Source organism: Lissotriton vulgaris, chromosome 1_1 (genome assembly GCF_964263255.1).
Source record: "Lissotriton vulgaris chromosome 1_1, aLisVul1.2, whole genome shotgun sequence".
Taxonomy (NCBI): Eukaryota; Metazoa; Chordata; class Amphibia; order Caudata; family Salamandridae; genus Lissotriton; species Lissotriton vulgaris.
The window spans coordinates 662,399,782-662,411,962 of NC_141685.1; positions in this window are offsets into that span (position 1 = coordinate 662,399,782).

Here is a 12,181-nt window from a genome sequence, read left to right on the forward strand (position 1 = left end):
ATCCATCACCGTTATTTATCTCACTGCCCCATCCCAGCTCAGAACCTGGCTATATGCAAATCAGTCTGTCCCTGGCCCAGTGCATCATGGGAACAGGGCAGACTAAACTACCAAGCCAATTCTTCACCAGAAAGGAGACAAGCTACCGGGGACCGGTTTCTGGCATTTCAGCCTTCTTCGGCCCGGCTTGCTTGAATCCTGATGGAGCAGTGAGAAAGGGACTCATGTCTGAGTATATCCTGCCACACCTATAGTGGCCGAAAACGATTTAGAAAAGGGGGTGGTGATGAACAGAGTGTCTGAGCTAAGCAGACCACTCTTACCCAGTCCAAAGATCAGGGCTTGATCCATCACCGTTATTTATCTCACTGCCCCATCCCAGCTCAGAACCTGGCTATATGCAAATCAGTCTGTCCCTGGCCCAGTGCATCATGGGAACAGGGCAGACTAAACTACCAAGCCAATTCTTCACCAGAAAGGAGACAAGCTACCGGGGACCGGTTTCTGGCATTTCAGCCTTCTTCGGCCCGGCTTGCTTGAATCCTGATGGGGCAGTGAGAAAGGGACTCATGTCTGAGTATACCCTGCCACACCTATAGTGGCCGAAAACGTTTTAGAAAAGGGGGTGGTGATGAACAGAGTGTCTGAGCTAAGCAGACCACTCTTACCCAGTCCAAAGATCAGGGCTTGATCCATCACCGTTATTTATCTCACTGCCCCATCCCAGCTCAGAACCTGGCTATATGCAAATCAGTCTGTCCCTGGCCCAGTGCATCATGGGAACAGGGCAGACTAAACTACCAAGCCAATTCTTCACCAGAAAGGAGACAAGCTACCGGGGACCGGTTTCTGGCATTTCAGCCTTCTTCGGCCCGACTTGCTTTAATCCTGATGGAGCAGTGAGAAAGGGACTCATGTCTGAGTATACCCTGCCACACCTATAGTGGCCGAAAACGATTTAGAAAAGGGGGTGGTGATGAACAGAGTGTCTGAGCTAAGCAGACCACTCTTACCCAGTCCAAAGATCAGGGCTTGATCCATCACCGTTATTTATCTCACTGCCCCATCCCAGCTCAGAACCTGGCTATATGCAAATCAGTCTGTCCCTGGCCCAGTGCATCATGGGAACAGGGCAGACTAAACTACCAAGCCAATTCTTCACCAGAAAGGAGACAAGCTACCGGGGACCGGTTTCTGGCATTTCAGCCTTCTTCGGCCCGGCTTGCTTGAATCCTGATGGAGCAGTGAGAAAGGGACTCATGTCTGAGTATACCCTGCCACACCTATAGTGGCCGAAAACGATTTAGAAAAGGGGGTGGTGATGAACAGAGTGTCTGAGCTAAGCAGACCACTCTTACCCAGTCCAAAGATCAGGGCTTGATCCATCACCGTTATTTATCTCACTGCCCCATCCCAGCTCAGAACCTGGCTATATGCAAATCAGTCTGTCCCTGGCCCAGTGCATCATGGGAACAGGGCAGACTAAACTACCAAGCCAATTCTTCACCAGAAAGGAGACAAGCTACCGGGGACCGGTTTCTGGCATTTCAGCCTTCTTCGGCCCGGCTTGCTTGAATCCTGATGGAGCAGTGAGAAAGGGACTCATGTCTGAGTATACCCTGCCACACCTATAGTGGCCGAAAACGATTTAGAAAAGGGGGTGGTGATGAACAGAGTGTCTGAGCTAAGCAGACCACTCCTACCCAGTCCAAAGATCAGGGCTTGATCCATCACCGTTATTTATCTCACTGCCCCATCCCAGCTCAGAACCTGGCTATATGCAAATCAGTCTGTCCCTGGCCCAGTGCATCATGGGAACAGGGCAGACTAAACTACCAAGCCAATTCTTCACCAGAAAGGAGACAAGCTACCGGGGACCGGTTTCTGGCATTTCAGCCTTCTTCGGCCCGGCTTGCTTGAATCCTGATGGAGCAGTGAGAAAGGGACTCATGTCTGAGTATACCCTGCCACACCTATAGTGGCCGAAAACGATTTAGAAAAGGGGGTGGTGATGAACAGAGTGTCTGAGCTAAGCAGACCACTCTTACCCAGTCCAAAGATCAGGGCTTGATCCATCACCGTTATTTATCTCACTGCCCCATCCCAGCTCAGAACCTGGCTATATGCAAATCAGTCTGTCCCTGGCCCAGTGCATCATGGGAACAGGGCAGACTAAACTACCAAGCCAATTCTTCACCAGAAAGGAGACAAGCTACCGGGGACCGGTTTCTGGCATTTCAGCCTTCTTCGGCCCGGCTTGCTTGAATCCTGATGGAGCAGTGAGAAAGGGACTCATGTCTGAGTATACCCTGCCACACCTATAGTGGCCGAAAACGATTTAGAAAAGGGGGTGGTGATGAACAGAGTGTCTGAGCTAAGCAGACCACTCTTACCCAGTCCAAAGATCAGGGCTTGATCCATCACCGTTATTTATCTCACTGCCCCATCCCAGCTCAGAACCTGGCTATATGCAAATCAGTCTGTCCCTGGCCCAGTGCATCATGGGAACAGGGCAGACTAAACTACCAAGCCAATTCTTCACCAGAAAGGAGACAAGCTACCGGGGACCGGTTTCTGGCATTTCAGCCTTCTTCGGCCCGGCTTGCTTGAATCCTGATGGAGCAGTGAGAAAGGGACTCATGTCTGAGTATACCCTGCCACACCTATAGTGGCCGAAAACGATTTAGAAAAGGGGGTGGTGATGAACAGAGTGTCTGAGCTAAGCAGACCACTCTTACCCAGTCCAAAGATCAGGGCTTGATCCATCACCGTTATTTATCTCACTGCCCCATCCCCCCCATCCTGGCTTTCCCTGTGAGGCGTCCACTCCTGGGCAACCCCAAGGTGGACGGCAGGCATCCTTAGCGTTGTGGGGGCCGCTGTGGAGATTAAGCAAGCTATTGCCCAGAGTTGCAGAGTGGGACTCTATGATTGGAATAGGCACCGAGGCGAGAATTATCAGGTTCGTGGAATTTTTGAGCCCAAGACCCGCCGAGGCGGGGAATTGAACCCTGGTCCCGGTTTTGAGAAGTCAAAATGTGCCCTAATTTTTCTTTCTGCAGGACTAATCATAATTTCTATGGCAAAATGAAGCCCCTCATTTTGTTCCTTTGCAAATTAAATGTTTTAAGTGTAACCACTTTATTCCAATCACAATAGCTTCAGGTGTTCCATACTTTTGTCTTAAGTAAGACTGTTAGCGCTATAGTTGTTCTTTAGAACACTCTGGGACATTCTGTCATTGGCCTATACCTGGGCTACATCTGGGTGATATTTGTGCTAAATTCGGGCTCTTTTGTCTCTGGCGGCCATCTTGGGAGACGTATTTGTTATGAAGTTTCCTAATTTCCTCATTTACTACAGTCTCCTTAGTAGGAAATACTTTCAGTGTTTTTCTTTGGTTCCGTCAAGAACGCATTCAGATGAGTCACACATTTGTCATAAATTCTGAATGTTAGCACTCTAGTTGCTCATTAGATCACTGTAGTAAAGCTACTGCTCACCAGGGAAGTCTGCTTCTGGTATTGAAAGTACATGTTTCAGTCTGGATGTCAGAATTGTTTTTAATGAATAGAAGAGGATTTGAGAAGTCACTCAAAATGTGCCCTAATTTTTCTTTCGGCAGCACTAATCATACTTTCTATGGAAAATGAACCCCCTCATTTTGTTCCTTTCTAAATTAAATGTTTTAAGAGTTACCACTTTATTCCAATCAAGATGGCTTCAGGTGTGCTATAATTTTGTCATAAGTAAGGCTGTTGGCACTCTAGTTGTTCTTTAGAACACACTAGGAAGCTGCAGTAGAACACAAAGGAATCAACTGACAGTCTCTGCCCTTGTTGGATGTACATGTTTTACTGAGAATGTCAGACTTCATTCTTACATAACTGAGAAAGATAATGTGAATTTACAGAAAATATGCTCTCAGTTTAGCTTATAGATCACCTTCCAAACCTCTGTGGGAAAAGCATGAGAAAATAGTTTTCTCTCAAACATGATTCATGATATCCCAGCAGAAGGCTTTTTCACATGGTAAAATCACCTTAGAACACACCACAACTCCTATAAGGAGTATGGTGCCATCAACAAATGATTTATGATGTAGCTAAAGTCTTAAAACAGTCTATTAACTGCAATGTTTAATGAGGTGCTATCATGTATATTGGTACCAAGGTGGCTACCAACACTTCTTGGATGTAGTGCTGACAGCCAATCAGATGAGATGTGTCGTTAGACTCCACCCAGATATATATGTATATTATTCCTTTAATATCTGAAAAACTACTGAACAGATTTACACCATTTAACCAAAAGGCACGAGTGTGAACCAAGGACTACGTCTTTGCCAAATTTGGTGTAATTCTGATCAGCAGTTCGGGCTGTAGCTGCGATTAAAGGTTCCTATGGAAAATTGCATATGAAAAACGTTTTGGGACCCCCCTTTTTTCTCAGCCCCCGCTTGATGAATCACCCCGAGATTTTCAGGATAGGAGTGCACCGAAGCTGGCTATAAGTTTTAAACATTTCTCTAAGATTCGTCGACCGGCGCTAAAGTTATTCCAAATAGAATGTTGCAGATTTCCTTTGGAAAATAGGTCCTAACTATAACTACCTACTGGCGACCGCAAGTAGGAAATATATATATACATATATCATTTTCCAATGTTCCCTCACCACCTCCAGTTACGGCGAAATGAGGGAGACAGGACACAAGGTTCTTGGCAGAAAGGTTTTTATTTCTTTTCCTCTGCTCTGCTGCGACGCGTTTCGAGCACAGCCGTGCTCTTGATCACACACTGATTAACAGAAATGCCGGCATTTTAAATTGTGCTTAGTGTCCACCACCAGTGCAGCGATCACGTGGTTTACCCATTGCTAGACATAGAAAAGATACTTTCTCCTGTTCCATTGTCTCTATCCTGCATAGCAGCAAATCAGTGGTACAATTAATCATGTTTCATAAAATGCTGTTATTATGGTTAACCCTTTGGACATACTGTTTTTTAATTGGCTTGAATGCCAATATATGCAAAATAAAGCTGCAATATATTTAGTGCATTTTATACAATACATATATATATAAATAACATATACATATTTCCATATATAACTAAAGAATACTCATCTTAAAATACCTATAAAATCTCAAATACAGGAATCCTGTTATTACCAAACATATACATTTAAAAGTAATAATACCCATAAATAAATAAATATATATGTCTAATAGTACACTGTGCAGAAACATTCAAGCATGTTATTGCTGAATAACTTTCCCCATAGCCTTTATCAGTAACCACGTAAACTATAACATGTATCTGAGTTGATATAATGACACATATTGCAGTAGTTTAAATATATTGGCCAAATTTGTATAACCATACTATACTATGCATTTCTCTAAATTTTACATGACTACTCTCCTTCCCCAACATCACCACAGCACCAGAGAATGCCTCCATCTCCTCAAAATCAATCCCTAGTGCCACAATCACCAACACCACCACCACCACAATCAGACAGGAGGCATGCCGTGGCCACCCTCAAGCAGATGGAGGAGTCAGAGGAGGAGGGTACAGGGGGCCAACAGTCTCCAGTCCATGAGGAGGGCAACATGGTGCGGGCTGGGAATCCATCTGAGCGCGCCCACACATCATCAAAATGCCGCATGGCAAGGCCAGCCAGTCCTCAAGGCTCGGAACATGGTGAAAGTTTTTTTGCTGGACTGGAAGGCAACATGCTAAAGGTCCAGCGCCTGCAATGGAGCGAGATGTGATCATTGCATAGAGAGGTGGCTCACATTAACAAACACATGTACAGAACTGAGAAGGAGAAGGGCATCAGTGCAATGGGCGACAACATGTCTGAAGGCATGAGAGACATTGCGACGTCTGTGGACAAGCTCTGCAGCCAGTTGGAGTAGGACCGCCTTTGTAGGTTCAGGGAGAGGCAGAGACTCCAGGCCTATATCAAGGCAGTGAACCGGCTGGCCACTGCTACCTCCCTAATGTGTAGGAGGTCCATTGCCATGCAGGAGGAGATGGCATATTGTAGCAGGGACGTTGCCAAGGGCATGGTGTCAATGACCTCTGCACTGGAACTGCTGCGGAATGTGAAGGCTGTCACTATGGAAGCGGGGGAATAGTGTGGAGGCTACCAGCTGTGGTAGTATTACGCCCTCTCCCACCGAGGGCAGGAGGAGCAACGAATGCCACAACGCTGCGCAGGAACATAGCGGCAGCACAGACAGTGTGGCCAGTGAACATGGACATGCAGCGCGTGGGCGCAAAAAATAGATCCTACTGTCATTTGGGACTCATTTAATGAGTGATGTAACCCATGTCTGTATGGACACTGGTTTAGATCCTGGTGGTGTGCTGATTAAACATCATTACACAAATACAGTGACTGGCTCTGTCTCGTTACTCACTCAGAAATAATTGCACATTATCTCTTCCCGTCTGTGTCTCCCATCCTGTTCTACTGCAACACCAGCTGCACAGGGCTCTGGTTGGCGATTGTCCTCGCCCTTGTCCTAAGAGTCAGTTAGTTCCACTGCTGTTCCTTTTTGGTGGCTAGACTATGTAGTATTGCACATGTAGCAATTATTTTGCAACATTTCATGTGGCTCTACAGACGTGCACCTCCACTTTTGTGGAGGCAACAGATTCTGCTTTTAAACAGTCCAAAGGTGCGCACTACTATGTTGCGTGTGCTCTTATGTGCCACATTATATCTCCTCTCCCTTAGTGGGATGGGTTGAGATATGCGCTGTCACCTATATGCAAAAAACAAAAGTGCCATTAATTTATGTCACCAATAGGTTGAGCCAAGGTATACATCAGGGTGTGTCACATTGATTTACCTAGTAGGTATCCTTCTCCGAATTCACCAGCAGCCAGACGTGTATGGATACCACTGTTCCTGAATATGTATGAGTCGTGGGTACTCCCTGGGAATTTTGCCACAATGTCAGTTATGATGAACTTTGCATCACATATCACCTGCACATTTATGGAGTGAGTGGATTTCCTGTTGCGGTAAATGTATGCTGTTGCTGTAGGTGGGCAGATTGGTATGTGGGTCCCATCGACGCAGCCTATTATGTGTGGGGACTGTGCCATTTGGTAGAAATCCACCTTGGTCTTCTGCAGCTCCGTGTGTGTACTGGGGAAGGTTATGGAATGATGCATTCGGTCCATCATGGCGTTCAGGAAGGTGTTGAAAAATCTGAATAGGAAGCTCTGTGACACACCACCTACTTTGGCTATCACGCCCTGGTAACTTCCTGAGGCCAGGAGGTGCAGGCAACAGAGCACCTGTACATGGGCGGGTATTGCATGCGCCTTTGGTGTCTGATGCTCAAGATATGGTTTCAGGTCCCATATGAGGTCAAGGATGGTGTGTGGGTGCAGCCTGTACCTCTAATGGATTTCTGCATTCAGTCAATTGGAACAATGTGACACGCATTCTGTACACTCGCTCTTCCCATCTCTAAAACCTCACTCCTGCTGGTCTCAAACGTAGCCACCTTGCTATGAGGTAGAGGCCCACCATTGTGTTCACACTGTTGCATTTTCTGGCTGTTTTTTGCACTGCACCTGATTACCACCTGCTCAGGATCAGTGGTAAATACCGATTTGTTAATATCGATTTTGGTCAAATTCGGTATTACCGAATTTTGCTACATCGCATTTCGGAATTATTACCGATTTGTTATTTACCGATTCGGTATTGTTTGTTTCGGTGTTCACCAATCGGTAAATAAGGAATCGGTAACGATTTACCAATTTGTTATTACCGATGGCATTCGGTAATACGTACTTCGCACAGGGCTAAATATCGGTCGGTAAAGCCTAAATTTACCGAATTTTGGCTTTACCGACCGGCATTAGCCCACCTACATATGGCCCAAAGTCACCTATAGTGACGTTGTGGTGGCGATAGGGGCTGCCCCTTATGTACAAGGCAGTGTTAAGCCACTTAACATGGCTTAACGCTGCCTTGTACAGAAAGCCCCGTTTCACGCTATGCTTAACATGAAAGGGGTGGGCAGTAGGTGTTACAGTGGGCGTTCCACCGCAACACCTATTCATTTTGACGCTGCCCCCTATATCCAAGGGTGGCATACATAGGAGGCAGCACCAAAATTAAGACCAGGTAAAAAACGGTCTTAAGATGGCAAAACCATGAAAAATGTATTATTTCTCCTAGTTTTTGCTTTTTCCATGTGTGCTGCCTTGTGCAGCACAAATGGAAAAAGCAAAATGCCATTGTGTGTTTATGTGTAGGAAGGTGTCCCTTTCTGTACATAAACAAACTTTTAAAGAAAATGCTATTTTGTCACTTCTGTGTGTGTTGCATGAAACAGCACACATGAATGTGACAGATTGACATTTCTAGGGTTGTTTATGTGCAGTAAGAGACACCTTCCTACACATGGACAATCCTCCCCTGCACGCAGACACCCTTGCAGTCTGATGCAAGCGTGCCTGCATTGGCCAGAAGTTGCTAAACTTTCTAGTGGGAAATGCAAGTCTGCACTACATTCTTGTAAATATGGTGCAGGCTTGTGTTTCAGAAGTGGAGGAGAGAGGCGTTAGGCCAGGAAGGCTAACGCCTCTCTCCTCCACTTCCTTGTACACATACCCCTGGGTTTGTTCTTATTGCCATGGCCACCAGGGCTGATATATGCTGTCCCGGGGTTTTCTTTGGTTTGGTAGAAGCTGCGAAGATCATCTGGTTAAAGTGCATCGAGTTGTAAGTGTTGGTAATGCAATTTCGCCAGATAAGTTAGACTTTTAAAAATGTAGGGTAAAAAATGAGTAGTGAGTGCTCCTTGCTGATGCACGATAGGAAATATGAGAATTTTTTTGTATCTTTCCGTTTAAAAGTGGTGGGTGCTTAGTAAAATGGCAGGGGTTTCATGACAATTATAGAAGTCCAGACAATTCCATCGTGGTGGGGTAAGTTCTTGGTCAGTTGATCCATTATTGCATTAATCAGTTATGTCAGATTGTTCACCTATTCTTCCATTGCAAGGTGGCGGTTGAACCAGTCTCCTTTCTACTATTTTAAGAAATCATGTGTAGCAACAGTTTAATTGCATGGTGGTTGAGTCGAAGCAGGCCATCACTGTCTGTCTATAAGATGCCTTTTTTGTTAAGAAGAGGGCAGGGCATTGTATGTCGCTCCTTCGATAAACCTGTGCTGGTACATATTATGTGTGGAAGGTATGCTCGTCCAGCTTTACAGAGGCAACAAGTAGTTACCCCTGAGTTCCACTACCAGGGAGGTAGGTGAAGAAGGGTAGTTAAAATGCCAAAGTGAAATTTCTCCTTCACTGATAGATTAAACCCTGAACTCAGGTAAGGTTGTGGTCTGGCGTCAACATAGTTGATATGTACAGACCAGCGTGTGACCTTCTCGCCATTTCCGAGGTATCTTCTATTATAGAGATCGCTTTTGGTAGCTGTGAATTCTAGTTTTTTTAAGCTGGTGTGGGTTGCTGGAATCTCCCGAAGGGTGTTCATGCCTAACTGCATTAAGGACTTAAATAGATATGTTTTGGCTGGTGATCTTTCTTGGAGTGACAGTTCAACCAAGAGATGAGAGTTTTATGAATGCCCCCCTTCTAGCCAGGGTCTGTCTCTGTAGGCTAAATTCTAATCTTATTTGTGTGGGGGAAGTGTAATTTGAGAGCCAGAAGATCATTCTGTATGCCCTAACAATAATGTTATCCAAGATGGTTGCATCTTTTCCTCGCATTGGCTCACTCACATACGTTATTGTGGGGAGGAGTTTTGTTTGAAGTACCTGGAGTAGAGGGGTTAATGTGGGGCCAGCCACTATCTTCTCCAAGGATCTCAGAACCAGTGTTACGGTGATACCTTTTCATCTCAGTGCTTCTTTCTGAGGTTTATATGATCCTTTATAACCTAAAGGACTCCAAGATATTTGTATTCTATCAACATTTCCAGATGATAAACATTTAGGTGCCATCTCAGTCTTCTCTTCTTGATGCAGTTTATCGCCATGGTTTTTTCTATGTTAATTTGCAGGGTGTTTGCTTGTGAATATTCATATGTGGTATCCAGTAAGTGCTGCAGTCCAATTGAGGTGCGGTTTATTAGAATTCGTTCATCCGCATAGAGAAGGTTTGAAAGGGTCATCTTTCCTAATTCCGGAGTGTGCGATCTACCGTTTTCCAATCTCAGGCATAATCGGCCATAAAAAAATTGAACAAGGTCGGGGCGAGAATGCTCCCTTGTTTTAACCCTTTGGTGGTATTGATTTGCCTGGAGAGGTGCATCCTGGCTCCCAGCTCAACTTTTACCCAGGAGTTCAGGTGTAGTAGGACTAACTGTTTTAGGAGAGCTGGAGAAATGCCCCGATTGTTCAGCTTCTGCCATAGGCTTGCTCAATCATGAAGATCAAAGGTTCAAGCATAATCAATAAAGCAGAGGAATAACAATTGCTTGCCTTCCTCCTGATATGCCCATCAATACAGATAGGGCATGATATTGGTGGTTGTTTTCATGTGCTTGTAGAACATGGTTTGATTTATGGGTATAATTGTCTTAGTTGTAGCCCAAGATGTAAGTTCCAGAATTACCCTTACATCGTATTTAGCATAATTGTCAATTAGGGTAACAAGCATACGTTTTTTGAGTTGCCCTTGTCACCCTGCTTGCAAATAGGGGAGATTAATTTACCCTTCCTAGAATCCAGGACTTTTTTCTTCCATCAGTATCTGTTTGAAGACTGGTGAGAGGGTTTAGGACCAATGCAAGGAGTTTTACTTGTACAGAATGGGCAGAATACCGTTGGGGCCCAGAGCGCCTTCCAGCAAGCCTTTGGGTATTTGCCTCCTGACTCACTGTTCTATGATACTGAAGGCTTCAACTCCTGTGGTTTGAAAAGCATCATAAATCATAATCTGGTGTTTCTTCTCATGCATTGATGCTGAAGTTGCTATGTGCAGGGCCTAGGTGTGCTGCTTCTCCTGGTTTAGCGCAGACCACTTGCTATTTCTGTCACTGCTTTGGCTGTTGAAGTGCTCATACAAGAACTTAGCCAGGCTTCCTCTGATAAATGAGAGTATATACCTAGGTGAGTTGGGCATTGTAAGAAATTGATTGTTCAACAGATCCATGCTGTGCTTGTGAAATCTATTGTTGATATATATCTTAAAAGTGGCTTAAATCTTATACGCTTGTTTTTCATTGGTTCCTTCTCTTGCCACTTACTTTTCCTCTGTTTCTTTTGGCTGTAGCATCCTATTTTCTTGTTGTTCCTCGTGTGCTTGCTCTGATCAGTGTGCCTGGGCCCAAGTACTGTTTACATCTGCTTTTGGGGAACTTTTTCTTATGTTTTGTCTGCACAGCGCTTGCACTGTGCTTGTTTTTTTTTCTGCTCTTTGTGTAATTTCCTTGTGGCTGTCTTGTTGCTGTACAAAGGTCAGTGTTCTAGTGTGCTTTATCTCCAGTGTGCACCTCGTTATCTTGTTCTGTAACTTTAATTTATTATTACGCAGGGTTTGGAATGCATTGTTCTCTTAGCCTAGCTTTCAGCCCTTATCCCCACCCTCCACCAAATCTCCAAGTTATTTGCTACTTTCATGTATAATTACACAAGGCTTAGAACACTTAGAACACATGGTTCTCCAAGGCTCACTTTCAGCCCTGAACCCTGACCTCCACAGAGTCTCCTAGTGCTTTGCTATACCTGCTTGTTATGCTTGCATTTGGTATTCATAGCACTCTTTCAACATCACTGGGTGTATAGTGCATCTATACTATGCATATTGTTTGCAGCAGGTATGGTACATTTGATTTCCCTGTTTGTGAACATAGTGAGATCTCTTACATCTGACAAATTTACCACGTGCAAGGCTTTCTTGGCGAAGGACTCATGAAGTGATAAAAGCCCAGCATCCTCCTCTCACTCCTCAGCATGCACTGAACAGTTGCCCGGATTCATCCTTGTTTAAGAAACAGCATCAATGCAATCACTTCAGATACAGCAATTTAGTCGTTTCCATAGCAAACTGTAGTGTAGTATATTCCCAATAGGCTCTGCACATTGGAATAATATACACTATAGATTTGACACAGGACTGAGGTCAGTATGTCTCTATTGAGTATAATAAACTTAAGTGTGTGCCAGCTAACTCAGAGGT